Raw genomic sequence first — 21,199 nt, forward strand, 5'->3', positions numbered from 1 at the left:
CGAACGCGGCGGAAAGAAAAGAAATCCCGTTTCAGTATTCTCAGAGGCGCACCGGATACGCGAGATTTGCACATTTTTCAGGTTCCACAGCTGCCCTCCCACCCTCTTCTACGATAAGCAGGTTCCGTCGAGCTTTCGAAATTCTATTTTCGCGCCGATTCCACGCCATTTGAATACCGATCGTCTCGTCCTCTTCGCTCGCTCGCCGTAGTTTATATTTATTTCGCCCGATGCCATCCGATATTCTATTAACATCCTGGCGTCGTTAATGAAATGCCACAGGAGAAGCTGAAAATGAAATTTTTATTGCGGCAAATTGAATACACCTGCTGGGACGTTTATTGGTCCCTTCGTTTGCCTGCGCAGGGTCACGGTTTTATAAGACTCGGAAGTCTTTCCCTGGGAAACGATAGAGTTACGTTTCGAGTCCTCGTACTCCAGAAAAACGACTTTGAAAATCAATAGCGTTCGCGTGCATTTGACGGATATTTTGCGTAATGGCTCCAACTGTAGGCCGCAAGTGTGATCGAGGTGTACGTTTTACAACTGTCCAGTTCAGGCGCGACGATCCATCCGACTGCGGAACAAGGATCTCGACAATAAATAGAAAATTTCGCTACCGATTAAAGGAATCTGATAAGAGCATTCTACGAATCCTTCGAGTTCCCTTCTCTTCGACAAACTTCAAGCTTCCAGTTATTATTTTTCATTTGTTAGCTTGTACATTGCAATTGACAATCGAGAAAGGTTCATCGACGAACCCCGTGGGGTTTGTGGGTTAGTTGGATCCTACGGATGTCACGTAATATCTAACCCGAGATCATTAGGACGGTACGTGGATAATAGTAGGTGTAGGTACCAACGTAAGGGTGCGTTTAGTCGCCGTGAGAATTTAACGAGCCGTTCTTCTGCTTACGTGAGCTAGTCGACGAAATTATAACGGTCCGTCGTATTGATTACCTGGAAAATTTTTCACCACCGCCGTAAATCCTGGTTCCTCGTAGGGTGGTCAGTTAGGGACTTATAAGTGTACGCCTAGCTGTAAATGCTGGCCGTCGTAAAACCGTTCAGGGTATGATGCGCGGTGCTGTAAACGGAATCGTCGATGGAAATTGTTTTCGAGGATGCTGATTTATTGCGGCTGATGGAACGTAACAATGAGAAGTGTGAATTACGGTTGGGGACGCGGCGACCATTTTCTTCGGGGGGTTCGAACGACCCGTCAGGCCTCGCCAGTCGTCCCCTGAAAAAGCTAAATTAGCCAGGATTTTCTGACACGTATCCACGCAAGCCAGACACTTGCTTGATACCGCGAGGGGCACGATCCCGATCGTTAACGGAAAGAACACCCGGTACGAGGAACGCAGACGACTTCTCTTGGCCCACGGGCTACGAGGCCAGCTGCTTCTCTCTAACGAAAAAGTACAAGTCAGCTGTTTTCCGGCGTGGCACACATCGACACGATTCCTCGACTCCGGACAGACATTCTGATCGATGAGAAGGCCGACTGAAGAAAGAGGCGTTGCGGATCGGTCTCGTAGTAGACAAGACAAATTTTGAAATTATGGTATATCGTTTTTTTTTTTGCTTCTGAAGGGGAAATCGACTTTTTGTATTGATCTAGAATGAATACTGGAAGATCGATTCTTGAGTTTTGTAAGATATTAGGATAATGAAAATTGTAATTATCGTCGAGCTTGCGTTTTGATAATTTTGTATATTATTTTTGTTCGATTATCATTCCATTTGGTGGAGATTGCCTCTTCGAGGAATAACGGAAATTGATAGCCACGACCCTGCCACGAGAGCAGGGTTGACTTTGTCCGGCAAACATGCCTGTGTGACTACAGCTGCTGCTTTCTCGAAAAATCAGCTGTTTCCTGGCGATACCTGTTTCGAGTACTCGCGTGTCCCGATAATTACGACCCGGTTTGTAGAATCGAAAGCGAGAACCGCACGATTTTCGAAAGCTCTTATATAATTCGTCGGCCGCGCTGAACTAGTTATGAATTGAAAGTAATCACTCGGTTACGAAACCCGCGTTGCACTTTTCTTTTGTTGCATTGAAACGTCGGTAAATAAATGATCGATGTTTTATCGCCCTGGTTATTCAATTACGACCGTGACAGAGCGCAGACACATCTGAACGAGTAGTCCGAATAATAGGAATGAATAATTTGAAGACATCGCGGGGCGTAATTATTTTAATCGTCTTAATTACCCCTTTTGTCCTTGATCCAATCAAAAATCGTTTCAATGGAAAATTAGCGCGCGTCTCTCGTTCAGAGACAGGAATATGCAATGTTTTAATTGGCAAACAAGTGTACATTTTGAGAACAAGCCCTTGTTTGCCTGTATCGCTCCGATAATAAATACTTGCGTCATTCGTTTTTCTTATCGAGACACTTTAGTCATGCTCGCCGAAACAGATGGTCACGTTGAAAAATTTCCCAGTCGTATTTTAAAAACATTCCCGGCTCGCTCGCGAACTGCGCCAACTTGTCCACCTCGTACGGTCCAATTTGTCAGCTTTTCGAATCCACGTCTGTTTTTCGTTTCGATCGACGGACAAATGAGAATCCCTGGCCCTTTGTATATCCGCTTACTCGAAACGGAACGGAGTATAATATCGAGCAGAGAAAATGCATACGTAGGATACGGTTTGTCGCGTGAAACGTCTCGCGATCCTCGGACAGGTGCGACTCGAAGCACTTTTTTTCTTGTTTATTACTCACCCGTTAAATAGCTGGGGATAGAAGAATTTAGAAATATCGGGAGCATACGCAGAGGGGAAATGGAGCGAACTGGGAGTAAACTTTGATGGCTTGTCTAGGGTAGAACTCGTAATAAGTATCCAACTACATTTTGTTCGCTCTTTTGTCGACTGGAAGTAGAATAGAATCAGAAATGCCGGCGTGCATTACACGTAGTGGGAAAATGCGTGAAGGTAGAACTTGTCAAACTTCAGTTACCGCGTACGTGCAAGTACACGTGAATAGGGAATGAAACATTCATTGGGACTGCGGTAAAGGGGCTTACGAGCAGTCCTGGTGTGTTCAAAGTATACAATAAATGCTTGAGGAGAGCGCAGGTAAAAAGGAGCTGCTTCTGGTTATTAATATTCGCAGAATTGGAAGCTCACTAACATCGCGGAATGGAAAGTTCTGAATTGTGACTGATTCTACTCTTACTCGCTAAGTTTAGTAACTCTCGGCCTTGAGTTCGTAGACTCTTAATCCCTGGATGTATTAGTAACTCGTTGCGGCTTGAACCGCGTCCCTCTCGTCGAGAGACACTTTGACTCTTCAAACGAGTAACAACGATCGTGTATATTTAGCAAAAAATATTTGGCCAAATCGATTTTCCAGACAGATGTCGCTGTACATCGCGAATCAGCGTGAACAAACCGGTATAGACTCTGTGTATGCACTGTGGGCACGAATAAACGCGAGGAATATGTATTTCCCTTTGATCTACCACCGACAACAGACGGATCGCGATCGTCGACGCTCGTCCACGCTTGCAATGCCATTCACACTTGTTCGTTCGTTACCAATTGTGTTCGTTGCCGCTTCTTACTTTCTTACTTTCGTCTGCGTAACCAAAAATCAATCGTTCGAACGAGTCCTCGTCGACATCCTCGTCTAAAATAATTGTATTAATCGTGGAAAGCAGAAAATATTGACTCGTCCAGTACACGCTTGGATATGGACCTCGGATCCATGCAATAATAACTGGCACTTAACGCCCTGGTGGTGATTAACGTCCGATCGATTTCTTTGGATTCACGCATCCGCTGGAAGCGGCCGTCAATGGACGACAGGATGGTTACGTACGGGGAGAATATCGGTGGGGTTGTGCAGGATGCCGTACGGCAACCCTAGGGCTGATACGGAGGGAGTACAGTAACCGATGGTAGTGGTTGTGCGTCCCCCACCAAGTCCGTCGCGACGAGAAGGGACGCCGCCGACGCCACCGTCACCACCACCACCACCACTACCGGTACCGCCGCCATCACCACCACCACCATCACCGCCGCCACCGCCATCGCCGTCGTCACCAACGTCGGGACGCCGTGTCGCCGTGTGTGAACTCGCCTTCTACCAACGTCGTCGTCTCAGTTACCAACAGACCGTGCGATCGTTCGCATTGGAGACTGTGCGAAGCGGGAGGAACGAGCGACGAAGAGAGAAAGAGAGAGAGAGAGAGGGAGAGAAGGAAAGAGGGAAAGAGAGAGAGAACGGATGAAAGAGAGCGATGCCCAGAGTCAAGGGAGGGATATAGAAAAAATCGAGGGAGCGAGCGAGGAGTCGAGAGGATCTACCGACTGTTATATACACGGTGCAATAATAAGCGCGAGAAGGAGGAGGGAAGGAATCGTGATAAAAGTGGGGAAAAAGGTAAGAGAACCGCGAGAGGAAAAAATACAGAAAGAGAAATCGAGCCAGTTGGAAAAGGAGCAGAGAGAGAGAGAGAGAGAGAGAGAGAGAGAGAGAGAAGGAAGGAGGTGAAAAGAGTATAAAAGAGAGAAAGCACGTTACGAGCCATGCTGCATAGTCTCGCCTGAACAAAGGAAGGCTCCCTCAGCCGAGGGTCGTTTCCGATCGACGAACCGTCGGGTCCCCCTTCGTTCGCCTTCGGCGCGCCTCGTGCGGCGTAAGCGTCTAACAAACGGTTAGTCACGTAGCAGCGGCCGAGCCGTGAGGAACGAAGAAAGGAAGGATCGAAGGAGAGAACGGAAACGGAGCGTGCGTCCATGAACCGGGTTGCCGGCTAAAAGGAAGACAGGCCCGAACGAAACAGTAATATCGTGCTCGTTTACACGGAGGATCGTTTGCCAAGGATTTTTTTTCACCCCCTCCACTCCATGCACCGACGTTCTCCCAGTTTTTAGGCAGGGAGAAGAAAAAAAAACGAGAGAGACAAAAACAGAGCTAGAGAAAGAGAGATAGAGGGGAAAGAGTTTCCTGTTCCTATCGAAACAAATTTTTCTATCAACAGTCGGCTCGGTGTGCGTGCACGGTACATCATTTCCGCGTATCGTTTCCGCTCCAAGTTTGTGTCTCGTGTATTATTGTATGCGTACGTTGGCGGGCTGAGACCGACGCGAGTGCTGCTACACAGGCTGGGCGCTCCTCTACGCGTGTGTTTGGTTCCCAGAAGAAGGTGTTTTCGTGCTTTTTCCCCCGTGACCACGGCCAGTCTGGGTTGAAATCGAGCTACGAACAGCCGGCGGACGTGTACGAGTTTTGGATTGTTCGTCGTCGGGAGTTTTGTGCGTGCGTGCGTGCTCCGCGTACCGGCGACCTAACCTTAACGATCACCTCTGCGAGGGGTAAGCGCGCAATTCAGCGACGATCATCGTTACGCGTTCAGAAACCGATCTCTCGAGGCACGCGTGCCCCTTAAACGTGCTAAATGGTGAAACGGATGCGTTGAACGAGGACTGCAGCAGACCAGTGACTCGAGAAGATACACAGACCTCTCTACTCCGCATCGTACGACTCGAGGGGGTGGATTTTTCGACGCTCGCCTTTATTTTTACTACTCTGGCTCGCTTTTGTGTAACATGTGCCAGATATACGCGGTGCACGCTTGAATTGAAGGATTCTTTGACCGAAGGACAGTGTTCTTCCGTTCGTCTGCGTACGGATTATCCTCGTGTTTACGGTGAGTCTCCATGTGTACACTTTTAAGCGTACAATTCTAGTTCTGAATAAATGCGAGAGGCGTATTCGCGTATACGTAGAACGTAGAAAGAACGCGTAAGTCGTTACACGCACTCCTCCGCGGTTGTTTTCGTCGAACTCTTCTTGATCCACTTCGATTAAAGCGAAGCAACAGCGAAAGCTCGAAGATTCCAGAATAATCTTTACCGCCTCGCGAGATTGTTCAACGAAATCGTAATTTATATCAGGCTATTAGATACGAGAAGCTCTGTTTACGGTTCTCCTGACATTTCGCACGTCATTGACAAACTTACGCCTCTTTCAAGCGTACAATAACAATCGCAGATAATTGTTTAGGAATGCCACGGCACTCCAAACTGTTTACGACAGTGATTTTCTGCGATAAACACCTAGCTGCTTGTACCATCGACATAAACAAATACCTCCCTACTAATTAACGTAAAATAACAGCTGTAATAATGCTAGAAAATGGCGGTCGTTGCCCAGAATGTATCCCCTTATTGTTACGATATCCTGTTCAGATGCGATAATTGAAACGTTGTTTCTTTCGTCGAGGTCTGCTGTCTGTTTATCGAATAAAATCGCCTGCGTTTATCAAACTAATTTTACCGCGATACGGTATTTTTTGCGCGAAAGCGTGATCGCTGGTTTCGCTAAACGAGCCTCTGTCTTCAGACGTCGCGTCTCGCGTATGACTCGGAATAATTATACACGGTCTTATTATTTCTGCGCAAGTTTGAAAGTGTTGCTGCGCGGAGGAGGGGTTAATTAGACGCCGTTCTCGGAGTGATATTCGAAAATACGTGACGTTTACCGGCCCCTGTCAGTAACGGTGGATAATTACTCAAACGCGTGCTCATTAATTATACACTTTGATGCGGTAATGTCAAGTTCCAGTAATTTCGCGTAACGATCTACCGTTTCGGTTGATCTGATTGTTCGAAACTCTATTAACGATACCGTTACAGCGTGGATAATGAAATTGTTCGGCGCGCACTCGTAAACGGATACGTTTGATAGTTAATAATTTTCGCGAGCCTCAACTCGCGAAACTTAACGACAGGGGCGTATTAAAATCGCGATATTTCCGAAGTATTTCTTGCTTGCACGCCAACAGCGAGAGGTGATTAAGAAGGATTATGAAAATTCCTGCTGATTCGCGCGGTATCGTCGCAGTCTAGCTTAGTGGTAATTGGATTTCGATATTAGCCCAGATATGCGGTAATAGAGGCCCGTCGAGATCGAGATAGCCAAGTGATTTACGTGAAAGTCTGATTTTATACGCGTATATACAACCGCTGAGTGTCTTCCACTCATTGTTAAATCGATGATTCATTCGCGAATGAAATACGTACCCGTTCGTTGACGGAGGCCGCGGGCATTTGTTTCTTTGACGAGGTTTCTGTCAGTGAACGGCATTCGTATTCGTCGCGATACATTAGGTGGAAAGAAACGATACAGGACGAGCAATAAAATAAAAATAAAAATCAAGTCGAATTCCTACTAACAAACGTACTTTAATTTCCAATGGAAAATTGTTTTAAAGTGTTGGAAAATATTGGAAAAAGTTTAAACACGATATCTAGTTTTCTGATTTGTGATTCGTGATCCATCCTGTAGAATGAAAACTGAGGAAACGAGGACCTTGAACGCGGCGTCGAATCCTCCGCCATCGAGGGTGCTATTAAAATTCTATTCGACGGAAGTGTCCCCTTTATCCCTTCGATGCGTGTCCGATGAATTCGAGACTCGTGCACGATCCTCGTCCCTGTTTCGTATTAAAAATAAAATAATATCGATGGTACGGATTTGAAAGCCTAAAAGAGCGTCCAGAAGACGGATACACGCGGGTGGTGGTTGGTTGTATAATACTCTGGCCACGATGAAACACAGGGTAATGGAAATCGATCACACTCGTATATCTGTGAACGTTTGAGATTCTTCTAAAACGGAAGGAAACTCTTGATAAGCGCGACGAGTCTATAGAATCATTTCATTCATAACACGAGGATATACGGTACGTGACAACACGATGAGTCATTTTTACGTGATTCCACGTAAATACACTTCGCTCGGGAGGAACGTGCACATACGTATACCGTTCGACGTTACTCGTGCGGCTGTACAGTTTTTCCTCGTGCATAATTGAAAATCATTACGCGATACACGCCTCTAATTATGACGATCTATATACTTTGTTAGACTGCAGCTGATCGATGAATAATACACGTGGAATCGAAAACAAGGCTGGGTTAATCGATCGAAATTGTTCGATAATTGAGAAATAGCTAAGAGTACGACAAAATTGTATTCGAAGCTTCTCTTTTTTTTTCTTTTCTTTTTTTTTTTTTGAGGTAAACGACTCGACGAATCGATTAAACGCGCGAGTATAATGCTGGAGATTTGGTCACGTAGCATTCAGTATGGCTCATGGGCCTTTACCATTACAGCGCGCGTAAAGACGGGATATTCAGAGTCGTTTTCCTCTGAAACGAAGCCTACGAACGCTGTCGCACCGCGTCCCACGTCCTCGTCTTATTCTCATCAGCCGTCCATCTTTCCTGTAACAAATTTATTTGTCACGATCGCGGCTGAAAAATTGCGCGAGAAGGACACGGCATCGTAATGCGCGCTGTTTAAAATCGATAGATGCGATCTTGTTTTTCTCGACCTGTCGCCGCGATTAATGTATTGTCGCTAATGTGTCACGTAACCGCGTTGCATCAATTTCCGTTCGATTAGAGATTCGTTGAACCATCTAGCCGAGGGAATGTTTAATCGATCGATCAATATGTTATATCTAGACTGTCGTTATTCAGTTTTCCTCTCGAAATTCCCACTTGGAGATCGGTTTCCTGTTTCGCGCTGCTTCTCGCATACTTTTCGTTTGCTTGGTGCCTTTTAAATCGTGCGATTGACTCCGTCATGATCGACGCTGCTGTCAGAGCACGCTAATCGTACGCGTATTATAGAATTTGCTAACGGAGGAACTATAAATATTTTCTGTAACAATATTAATTTATATCGGCTAGTGGAAAATTCAAATGCGCGGCTGTTTGCATAGAAATTTGTATTACGAGCGGAAGAATTTAGATTATTCTTTTAAACTCGCTCGTTAGGGCGCGCTTGATATATATTCATGAATATGAACCAGCCCACGAATAATTAATTCATTCGGTGTACGTATACGCGAGCCGCTAATTGCCGATCGATCGCCACTGCCTTGTGTCTGTCAAAGGATTAAATCGCTGAAATGTGTCCAGCATTTGTGTCTATCCTAGCATTGCTCCATAATATCTCTTCTATGAATATAACATGGATCAACACCCGCGTGTCCACCAGTCTATCCTGCGAATACGTTAATTTTATAAATATTAAACACGGTGGCGATCTGAATAGGCGGAAAACGGGGTGCACGGTGAACGCAATTTCTTTTTTCTTTTTCTTTTTAAACGTCGTACCCGACAAATTGCATTTAATAGAATTTATCTCGCTTATTATTGGTCGCTGGTAAACGTAAGAGGTGGAAGGTATTTTAAAATCGATTCGATCGCTCGTTCGTAGCCGTGGCGATAGGCCACAGTTTGGAAAATCGTTGAGGAGCGTTACGGGAAAATCGATAATGGAGTTTATAAATATTTGCCAAGCGGGCTTCGAGCTAACCACTCGCGCGCATTATTGAGTTTTCACAATTGCCTGTAAAAATATTTGTGCTGCGGAAACGTACCTGGCAGCGAAGGAGCCGGATAATAATCGCTCGAACCGCTCGACCAACATTTTTATACCGATCTTCTCTCGAAAATTCAAGGCAAGTCCCACGGCAACGGCTCCCATCGGCTTTTTCACGGCGGTTTCCTTAAGAAGAGGACTCGCATTCCTGAATGACGCGCGGAATATTCGGGTCCGAGTTTCCAGGGTTCTTCTGTTACGAGTGAAACCGGTTTTTCTCGGAACCGAACGGCCATTTTCCCAAAGTACACGAGATACATTAGAAACGTGCCATTCGAAAGCGTCACGCGTCGTTCCCCTTTAGTCGAGGACTCGTAATCTTTTATTCTCTATTTTTTAAACACACGTCTCTCGATAGTTTCGAGATTACATTATACAGAGCTTCGAAACGGATTCATCGACCCGTGGCATTAATCTATCCTTCATAATCGTTGCCATTATTCCTTAAAACGGGGAACAGCTGATGTTAATCGCGATAACATTGATACCTTCACAGTCATCGCGCGGATATTCCGTGCTTGTAGACATAAGTGGCGATAAATCTCATCATCGTGTGAATTGGCGTCGCCTTTACGACCGAATCGTCGAATAATTCCAGTAAGGAAAGTCTCGCGTACGCTCAGTCAAGGGAGAATTTTAAATGATCGCGAGTGACCTTGGTCGACATTGAAATACCAGGATATTCTAGGTCAACGAATATTAAGCATGGAAATATATATATGGTTTCGATGAGAGAGCGCGAAGATCGCCTTGAAATTTCACAGGCACCTTTGTGTAAAAAAAATTAAAAAAAAAAAAACTAGAAAGCTTTGCCTCGATGGAATTTCGAAATTTTTATAGGACACTTTTAAAGGTAGAAGTAACAAGAAGCAGTGTGGTTAAGATCAATTACTACGGGGCAAAAGCGTTCATGGTCCGGTAAATGATCTTGAACTCAATATATCCGCAAGAAGTGAAATCAAATTTTCGTGTTTAATCAAATTAATTCTGTCCTCGCTATCCAAAGCGTATTACTGTGCGAGAGAGTTTCTGCTCAATTTGTTCTTGCCTGTGTTCAATCGAATATTACACGATCGCGCAACCAAAGCAATAATCGCACAATCGAACGTAAACGCATTTCCTTTCGCGGCTTGGACGTTCTCTCTTCTATTTCTCGTAATTCCGTAGGCATTTCTTTTCTGTCTCGCCTTCCTTCGCGTCGAGGCGGGGGGAAAAAAGAGACACGGTGGCAAAAAACAAATGACACGGTTCTAGACAGAGCAGATAGGATACACAGACCGTGACGCATCTAATTAACGAGATTACCATGTACGAAACTCGTTTCCGTATCGATCGCGCCATATGCAGGAGCATCTGTGTGTGAACGAGCCTTAAAGGCAGCAAAAGTGTACGTCTGTCACTGGCAAGCTGTTGATTCGGATTATCTGCTCGCCCCAAGATACGAAAGTGTCTCGCGATCCCGTTTCAAAACCCGCGTATACCTGCTGTCCCACGCGATTGCCAATAAAAACAATTTCACAGCTAATTCTGGAGTCAAAATCGAGTCGAAATCGAAGAATAACAAAATCGCGTTTATCGCTTCGTTCTCGAAAGAAACGATCTCAAAGATCCCATGTGCGCGCACGCACGATCGCATGGATGTCTCGTCAAGCGTGGCGCTGGCATTAGCGCGCGCATTCTCAACAAAGTTTCAAACTAGTTTTACTCGAAAACGAACCTTCGAACGTGACTTTCTTGCTCTTCGTTTTCGTCTTGCTTCGACTTTCAGAATCGTTCCCAAGACTTCTTAACCGGATATTAACGAGCACGTTGTACACTCCTGCAGCCGTTTACCGGACCCCCGTTTTGCCTTGCGTAATCCTGTGCAGTCGGTAAGAAAGGTAATTACCTTTCGTTGTGTACGCGTGCAGGATCATTGGATTACCGCGCGTATTAGCGCGGGTTATATTAATCGCGATTCGATCCGACTGTGGGAAAGTTACCACGGTTACGTGCCTCCAGCGTATCTCTGACGCTGATCACGTCTACTCGGAAGCGGGTTTCCATTGGCTACCGGACTTATCAGCGGATTCGTTCAAAGATTTCACCTAATACAGAAACGGTCCCTCGAATGTCCGCTGTCTCGCTCGATTATGCAAACGCGCATGGGTGTCGATGGTAAAACGGATAAACGCGATTCGTAACGAACCAAGTTGTCCGCGTCGCGATGTCACTCGTCGTACGATAAAATTAATCTTTAAAATAGAGCGGCTGGAGACGGTGGCACGGGATGCCCGCGAGGTACCATTAAACTGTCGCTGGTAATATTTGCGTACGTCTCAGCGTGGGCAAAAGGACGAATCCGTGGAGCAGAATTCGCTATAAATATTCAGGACCTCGCATATTTCGCGACAGTCGGTGTTCCGCAATTATTTTTTACACTTTCGCTGGCTGTCAGCTCGTACCATCTCAGTTAGCCTCTCTCTGTTCTCGCGAGAGTGAAATGCCAAAGTGAAAGGGTATGTCTTCCCATGCGTGCTGTTACCTCATAACTTGTTCTCTTGCTCGTAACGTGGCTTCGAATCCGAACTAAGGCTGCGTTCACATCGAACACCTCTCGTATTACCATTAGAACATCTCTCGACTAAATCTCCATCACTCTCTCAGCAGCTAACGTCCTGTTACTTGCTACTGTACACGATACATCTGATCGATCCGATGCACGTTGCGATTTTCTGACATCGAAATGGAGTCTCGTACGAGTCCAATTAACTAGAGTCGAATAGCAATTCGAAGAAATAAAATAAATTCAAACATCTCCCGTGGCCACAGTCGACTTTCTCCGTTGGCCCAGATAGGCGCTAGCAAAGTTTTGCCGCGCGTGTCTTTTTACCACGGTACACGCGTAACGCGCGGAACCATTTTCCTCGTTCTTCTCCCCAACGGTCGTAAAAAGTATTACGTGTGAAAGCGTCACGGGCACGTCATATGCGACGATCCAGCGTCGAACTTCCGCGTAACCGCCGCGCGGTAAGTCGGACAACCCAGACACGAGGAGATTTCCGCGAGCTACCACCAGCGTCAGTTGGTGAACTGTGCCTCGAACGTTTTCCTCGACGCGCGCGTCCCTTTTAAAAGTCACGCGTGGGCTTTAGGCTCGCAAACAGACGGTATCGATAACGCGTTCCACATACGCGCGTACCGTACACGTACGACCAGATCAATAGCGTGGAACCAATTCTGTCCATGGCGTGGTGCTCGATCTCACCCGTGGAAATGATAACGCAACGCTCGCGCAGGACAATGGACACCAGAGACAGCAATTGTTTCTCGTCTCTTCATTTTTAACGCTTGCTGATATATAGAGTTGTTATTTTTGATCTTGTCGTTGATACTTTGTCGACCTCGATTTTCGTCTGAGCGTGTGCTCTGTTTTTTTTTTTTTTAAAGAGCTGCTGAGAATTTCGTACACGTTTAATCGAAGGAGACACGGACGGACGAGAGTAAAATGGTATTGTTCGCTCGTCGAGGTCTGCATCCGTCGGTCATCCGTGAGAACGTGGTCTCGAAGTTTGCGCCGCTCGCTGGAAATAATTAGCACAGCGCCGTCATCGCAATTACACCGCGAAGTAGGTTGGCTTAACCGTCGAAAGAAAAAGGCGCGTCGTTGTTGGAAATCGTGAAATGTAATTATCATACAATCCGCCCGTCCGGTTGGAATCGCGGGTGGATATTCGGGTTAACAGAATGTATTTATTACGCATTCCATCGCGACGAGTAATTGGAGTGAAATTCACCTCTGTTGTAAAAAAAATAACAAAAAAATAACGAAACCACGATGTCCCGTTCTAGGTACTCGCCTTCCTATTGATCTTGCACTTATCCTTCCCGAGATTATTACCACGCGACACATGTTAACGGAGATAACGAGCGAGTCGCAGCCAGTTGAGATTAATTAGTATGTAATAATAGGATTCCAGTGGTGTGCAAGCGCGTGGTGGGTATTTATAGAATCGCTGTGTGTTCCACTTTATTGTCGCCTCGATAAACGATTGAGAGCCGACGAAACGAATTTCCAACCTGTTCCTGGACGTGCGAGCCGAATTCGAACGCTTTCGAGGCACCTTCGTCTACGACACGTCGCTGCGCCTTTCCTTCCGTCGAATTTCTACGCGGGGCATTCACGCGAACCGCGACGTTTGCTTGAACTTTCATTTCCTCGTGCCTAGCGTAATCCCAGAATTCGGCGTCGGACGCGTGCGCGCCGGTTAAAAAGTGAAAGTGGTCGTGCCCGGGTTAAGAGGAGCCTCTCTTCCGATGCCCCTACTCGCCCTCCGCGTCCACGGACGGGGACGAGTCTCTCGAAAGAGTCGTCTGAACGTCTCTCGATACCGCCTTCTCGAAGCCTTGAGAATCTCGAGCGTTTTACCTCGCGTCGGTCCTTGGCTGGCCACGAAGATCTTGGCTGCTCTTGGACCATCCGTATCCGTCATCAGCGATTCCGTCGTTCACGCGGAATGGAAACTACGCAGCCGGTGCGAAAGGCGCACGCAGGATCAGTAATTTCATGGGTAACGGTGACGAGAACTAGGTTAAGGACGCCGCGCCGAACTCAGCCCAGAGTCGATCGATTAATTGCGAACCGGTCCTTTTTAATCGAACGACCCCGTGGCGGCTGCGTGCCTCAATTACACGACCACGTAAGTCCAGTACACGTACGTACACTTACGTGTAGCAGCGAACGAAAGTAAGCGACGCGGTACGGAACATTTCACTGCCGTAGAAATATCTACTTTTATAGCCTTAGTGGAACGAATCGCGGTTCTGCGAGCATACACAAGCATCGAGTGAACGTACCTTTACGTAAGCATAAGCAGGAATTAAAGTTAGGAAATGATTCGTCTGTATTTCGTTGAGAAATGAACGCGAAGCAGGGACATAATATCGTGGGACCGCCTCGGTCGGTAAATTGGCGACCTACGGCTGGAATCGTTTCTCGTTTCTCTCGCGTTCGATCGTAGGAGTTCCAGTTTTCGCGTTTTTTGCGTTCCAGTTTTTAGACAGATAACGTATCGGTATGACTGATCGGGACGATCCTTGGAACGATATCATCTGTTTGTCGACGATAATGAGAAGGTTGGCGATCGAATCGCGAGAAAGAGGGCCTCGTCGGATGGAGAAGGTACAGCCGAGTAAAGTGTTGTTTGCACTATTGTTTTGCTACAAATTGCGCGAAATCCAACGATCGACGTTTCACGGCGTCGTTCTAGTTATCGTCGGAAGTTGATAAGGCGTCGATGCGGACGGCGTTGCAAAATGCAGCGTTATATCAGATGCGCCGCACGTACCTGCGCCGCGCGGGACATGCGAACAGATTAAACAGACGAAATTATCTGCCGGCTATTCCGCGAAGTAATAAACCACAATTCTCTCTGTCGCGACGTATCGATGTGCCGTAAATCAAACCGCGGCGGGCATTGAAAATCTCTGCCACCGATGAAGTGGTGTCCGCGCGATCTGTTAAGCACCGATCGCGTTGCAACCGCTCTCTAATCAACACGAATCGCCACTAAACAACCACCAAAATAACATTTACGATCGATTTGCACGCATCAACAGTGGAATTACAATGTTTTTGCGAAACATCTCTGAACAAATCGAACCGCGTTAAGTTCTCCAATCCTGTATCGCGTTCTACGGAGGATCGTTTTCTCTAGACTTAATTAATTTTCTGGCCAGAAAACGGCTAGAGACGAGACAATGTTCGATGGCGGAGTCAAACGAAATTACGTGGCCCACATTCCTGCATATTACGTTTATGTACTTCTGTATGAACCCATATCCTGTTACGCATGGCAAATGTGGTTAAACGTTTCATTCGTTCCGGTAGAATCGGGGGACGTTAAACCGTTCACCCGTGGAATTTGATTTCGCGAATGAACGTCCAGGGCTTTACAGTATTTTGGACGCTACGAGGACATTAACACGATTGCATTGCAAATGCGAGCGGAACAATATTGCACCGTTTACGTTGCGCGAAAGAACGACGAGCGGATCATTTCTACGAACAGCGGGCGTTCGAAACGCGAACGAAGGATTTTCGTTCGAGGTTCCACGGATTAAATTGCGCTGGTGTGCTCTCAGACTTTTGATGTCTGTATTTAATATGTGGCTCGTAAATTCATGCTGTCATGAATTAATTGTAATCCTTTTCTTTCTTCGATAGTGCGAGCATTTATTCTTCGATAAAATACTAACCGTGGTAACAAGCTGTAAACGATTAACCGTCAAAGTATTGTCGTTTCATGCGTATCGCTTACGCTTGAAATTATCCTTTGTTCGTCACTGTAGAGCGAAGATAACGACTCGCTATCGAATATCGCTATTTCAATTTCGCTGTGGCTGCGCTCTTCGTCACCTTTCGCGTCAGATTTACGAAGCTCCGTCGATTTAACCAAAAATTTCATATTTCGAGTTCAACTTCGAGAGACACACGCGAGATCGACACGTAAAAATCAATAAAGCGATTAATTGAATTATGCGAAGATAGAAAGATGGTATTAAAGATTGCAGAGGAGCGAGTTTGTCGATGAATCGGATGGATTACGCGTGGAATTCGTTTATTGCTAGCTTGGAGAAAGTTAAATCGATAAGTATAGCTAGACGAAGTTATCTGCAGCCAGGAAGTTACACGGTGGAACTTGGACGATATTATCGCAGGAAGTGGCCTCCACGTTCACCAAATCCTTGCTCCCCCATTATCAATTGGGCCACGCATGACGCTGGAAATACGCGCGCTGGTTGTCGTAACATCTTTAATTACTCGATATGCACGCGCAATATTTTATGTAACGCTCAGGAATATTCAAACGTACGAGGAAGCACAACATTTAGCTATTGTATATGTAAACAGCTGATAAAACGGGGAAAAAAATCGCAGGACAATGTTGTTCGCGACACAAATATAGATCGTCGAAAATAAAACAATATCGCGAAAAAAGAACAAAATGAAATATGAATGCCGCGTCCAACCAGTCCGAGTAAATGTCAAGGGTGATTTAAATAGATTCACTGTCCCGTCCTCCTCTCTTATCTTCCATATTTAAACGAACTGATATTTTTACAGTGCACGGAACGTAATTTCGTTAGAGAAGAGACGCGTCGCGCTCGTAACCAATTGAACGCTTTGTTCTTTTACGTTTCACCTTTTCGAGTACATCGAGAAAACAATGTCGAGGGATAGAGAAAATGTTGTACGCGCGAAGCTGATCTATTTCTCCCATTTGGACGCGGTCGTAGATGGGCGAAGAGTTCGTATCGAAACGCCCTCAGTTTATTCGTGTCAAGGAAAGTAATTTAGCCGAACTCGTAAAACCGAGACTGGCAATAAGTCCAGTGTACTTGTTGCCGAGGCGCGAAACGAGCCTATATAGGTGTCATTGGGCAGCGGTCGCGCGTGGTCATTTTGCGAATCAGCTCCTCCGCGATGGAATTCGTCGATTCCGCCGGCGTGACGTCACTTTCTTCTTCGAAACCATGACCAACACCGTCCCAGACGGTCCCATCTCGAAACGATCGACCTGGGCCAGCATTCGAGTGGCTTCCTCCGCTTCGATCGATCCTCGATTCGAAACCTTCGAAATTTCGAACATTCCTTCTCGCTCGCGCGGATCATCCCGCGGTCTATTTTCAAATCGCAGACAATTAAAAATAAATACGAAAGACGATCTGTACGAGACACCCATCGATCGGCACGCTCAACGTGGCGCACACGCGACGCGTATTACGCAATTAAAAGCTAATCGAGCGTATTTGTATCCGATAAAATTGGCTTCGAATTAGAGTGCATTAATTCCTCTCGATAAGAGCACAAAGATGACGCGCGTCGTTCGTTCGGCTCGATGAAACGTGCGTTCAAAAACGAGCCAATCTCTTGTACACGAGTCTCCAATTAAAAATGGAACCGTTCTAAAAATACGATGTAATTAAAAATAATAGCGGGCACGTACACTCTCCTCGATATCCGCCTCTCCGTTGGGCGGATGGAACATTTTGTAAAGGGCGGACAATAACGCGGCGTATCACCTGCGGCAATTAGTTTCGTTGACTAGTTTCTAGCTCGCAACTGTCGAATTAATTGCGAGGCGCGCGCACACGTGTCTCTGGTTGTTCAGGAAGCGGGGCCCAGGTACGCGTTTCGCGAGCCTGCACGTGCAAATTAGTTGGGCGCACACGCGAAAGCGATGGATTCTCTCGCAGGTTCTTCGCCCAGAGACCACCTCTCTGCGTGTATGATCTTTCTTCCACGGTTGTAAAAACGACACGCAAATATTTGCCAACGGAATCCAGTTCTGCCGCGAGTTTAAAACGTTGTAACGTAAAAGGCAAATAGGTTGTTAAACCTGCTTATCATAGATAAACAAGGGACCATGCATTTCCATTAGAACGCAGCGCAGTCCGGGTATTAGCCGAACCGAGGGTCGCCTCGCATCGATGATACTCCATCGAAACGATCCGTCGACGATTATATGCACGCTTGCTAGCCGTTGGCGGTGGTTTTACTTTGATAATTGCGCAACGATGGGATCGAGGATGAACGATCACCGCAAGAAACGAGATTCCATTCGTCGACTATCGAGCATTTATTTACTGGCAACGAGAAAAAAGAAAAAAAAAGAGGAAGAAAAAAGTAGAAGGTCGTACTTGGCGCAGGTTTCGTTTTTTGTTCGAGCGTTCAATTTAAACTCGGATCGCCGAGAAATTGAGACAAATGCGTGTGGAGAGAATCAGCTGGTGCTAAGCGTGTGTTCCAAAGGATCTGATTTCACCACGACTATCTGTGAATTACCGAGGCGTTAAATCGTCGAAATATATTAGAATAATCTGTAATAACGGGGGTGCACGTGAAGCAGGATTCGAGCAGCGGATCAATTCGCGAGGCAAACGGCAGAACCTTTTGAGCGAGCTAATTAACCAGTGGCACGAAAGACACGCGGGTTCCTATCCTGTATCGCAATAGGAACCGGAAGGCGGCTGTGGCCCCTGCACGTGTATTAATACGAGCGTGTATATACAGGCTACTCCTTTCGCGAAGTTATCGTTATCGTTATTCCTATCTCTGGGTCCCATAAAACGGTAAAGGAAAACTCCCTTCGAGTGATAAGAGCACTCTGATGCCCTATTGCTCGCTAGAAAGAAACTGAGAGGCGGCGGAAGCGGCACCGTTCTCCAGATAAGCCGAGGGCAGGTTAACAGCTTGCCATCTTGAAAATCGACGCCATTTACCACGAGATTTTTCAAAATACCATCCCGCTGACGTATGAAAATCGTTTCGTGCGAGCGTATTTCGCTGGGTAACGCACGCTCGCATTTCTTGGAAACGGTCGTGTCGACACACGCGAGCCTGATTGGTCGTTACAGTACCGCAGGGAACAATGACAGAAGTCGCGAATAAAAGGGAAACAGCTGTGGCGGATGTAAGGGGACAAATGACACGCTGGCCTTGGCGCTGCAGGACCTCTTACACACACTTACATCGACTTTCCATCGTCCAATGGCAATGATTTTTATCCTGAAAAATTCTGCTCGCATTTAGAGACTTCGAAGCAAAAACGAAGGAACGTTCGCGTTCACGCGTCGCTGTTTATCTCGACGCGATGAAGAAGTCTCGCGATGATCGTCCTCTGCAGAGGACTTAGAGACACCCGGTATACACGGATTACGGTTCGCTACTTTGTTTCCATCGCGCGTTTCGCGTCACCTTTTTTTCTCCTTTTTTTTTTGCGCGAAATGCTACGGTAATTGTCTCATGGCCAATATCATTTCATTACGATCCGGCTGAGGTTGCGCCTCGACTTCTTACTTTAAGTTATGGAGATTATATGTTCCTCGTTACGGGGCATAACTTACGCGGAAGGGAAAAAAAGGACGAAGTGTATCGCGAAAGCGTTGCGTTATGCCCTCAGGCGAAAAAGTATCTACATTGATGCGGCATCATTTCGTTGTAACTTTGGCGGATAATATTGTTATTACACCTTAGCGAATTACTTTTAGTTTCGATATCTTTTCTTCCTCCACCGTTTCTTTTTCGTTGCGCAATTCTTTCGATCGAGGAAAAAGAGGAAAGTTGTATTCCTGTGAGATTCATATTTATGACTGTTATCTGTTGCGTCTGGCTCTCTGATTGAATGAATATTCAATGCCGCGTGTATTTCATTTTCAATGCTCTGACGCATAAAGGAGGCACTCGCGTCGAAGTCAGTCGTGGAAAGTGCCTTTGTCCAACCGGTCGTCGTCTTTACCTAGAAGTTACGTTCGCAGAAGTGCAAGTTCGGTTGTACGTCGCGACTTATTTCGAGATTAATCTTCCAGGACTTGGTCGATACGTAATTTCAGTTTAATCGCTCGTATCATCCGTACGGGAATACTTCGTTAGTCATGGAACGCGAGTGAAATGAATTGCCGTTATCTTGTGCAATCAATCCTTAAAACCTGTACCTTATTCGCGCGTGTACGTTTCGCGAATGCTTCTGATTCGACAACTGTGCAAATTCGTTCGGTCTGCACACTCGTATTTACTCTCGTTTCAATTACACTCTTCGAAATTGAAACTGAAAACACTCGAATCGAAGGAAATCGAGATTGAAAACTTTACGTGGCCAAAATGACGGTTTGTATTTCAACGAAGCCAGTATTTAAATTCAAAGGGGCCACGAGTTGACTGAAACGCTTGACCATTCGATTCAACTTGAAGAATAACTTGCTTGAATCACTAAAATCTTCTTTCAACAATAGCAGTAATTATAAATTCCTTTCTGATTACAGGTGAGTCCTATTCTCGAGAGCCGCTGCTTCTAAACGATAAATCTGCGAGAGACCATTACGAGGTTAACAAGGGTTGCTCATTGAGGGTAAAGTATTACAGGCTTCTTCGATAATGTACTCGCGTGAACCAAGAACGCCATCTCGTCTCCTACAATATTTCTAACCTCTCCTCGTATCATCACCAACGAAATTGTCCCCTCGTACCAAATCGAGCGTCTCCATCGAATACTCCTCGTCCATTCCGATCGAAACCCAACAACAACGCGAGTCTCGCACTTCGTATTTATACCAGCGAATAATAACTCGTCGCCTTCCGCCTCGACGAGAAGAAAAGAAGAGGAGCCTGGCGAACGCCGCGCGGTTCGCGATACGAAAATGGAAATAATAGCGCCTGTCTATGTACGCTTGGACGTTTTATTACGTCAAGTATACGTGCGTTGCATATCGCGTCTCCACTCCTCGCCTGGGTCCTCTGCCATCAGTTATTCGATACGCGACTGCATTTCTACCCGCGAGCGTTTCTTACTCTCTTTAATCACCGTGGGGCAGGTCAGCGTACCTGGCGAACATTTTACGGCCTTGCACGGACACGCCGTTTAATTGCCACGCCGCGCCATGAGCGGGAGGGCCGATTAATCTCGCGGCGAACATCATCCGCAACATCGTTCGCCAACAAAGGGTTAAGAAGGGAGCGCGCGTGTTCCGCGGTGGACGAACCTCGTGGCCTCCTCTAAATCTGGGCGCTCTCACCACGACCAGACAATTCTGTCCCAGCTGTTTTGCCTTTCGAGGTAGGCGCACACCTCCGTATATATCTCGACGAGCCCCAGCTACAGTTCGAACAGGTTCAACGCCGCGGATTTGCGCTAAACGGAACAAGAAAGAAAGAATTCACAGTTACAATCGAGTCTCGATACGTGTATTCGCACAGTGATTTTTGTAGACGCCTGTCTTTTCATACAGCGCTTCTTCGAGCT

The 21,199-nt window shown here is 46.3% G+C and overlaps 1 protein-coding gene across 5 annotated transcripts in view; it reads left to right on the top strand.

Moving 5' to 3' along the window:
* Brat (tripartite motif-containing protein brain tumor) overlaps window positions 1-21,199 on the top strand; it is a 78,059-nt gene that overhangs the window by 39,435 nt on the left and 17,425 nt on the right. For 2 of the 5 annotated variants that reach the window (XM_076901547.1, XM_076901548.1), the window contains one exon: window positions 20,223-20,308. The exons of 1 other annotated variant lie outside the window; for it this stretch is intronic. The gene's annotated coding sequence lies outside the window, so the exon portion shown is untranslated. Of the gene's footprint in view, window positions 1-5,521; window positions 5,671-20,222; window positions 20,309-21,199 lie in introns of those variants that run through there. 2 more of the 5 variants (XM_076901551.1, XM_076901552.1) reach the window with 2 other exon arrangements.

Source organism: Xylocopa sonorina, chromosome 9 (genome assembly GCF_050948175.1).
Source record: "Xylocopa sonorina isolate GNS202 chromosome 9, iyXylSono1_principal, whole genome shotgun sequence".
NCBI lineage: Eukaryota > Metazoa > Arthropoda > Insecta > Hymenoptera > Apidae > Xylocopa > Xylocopa sonorina.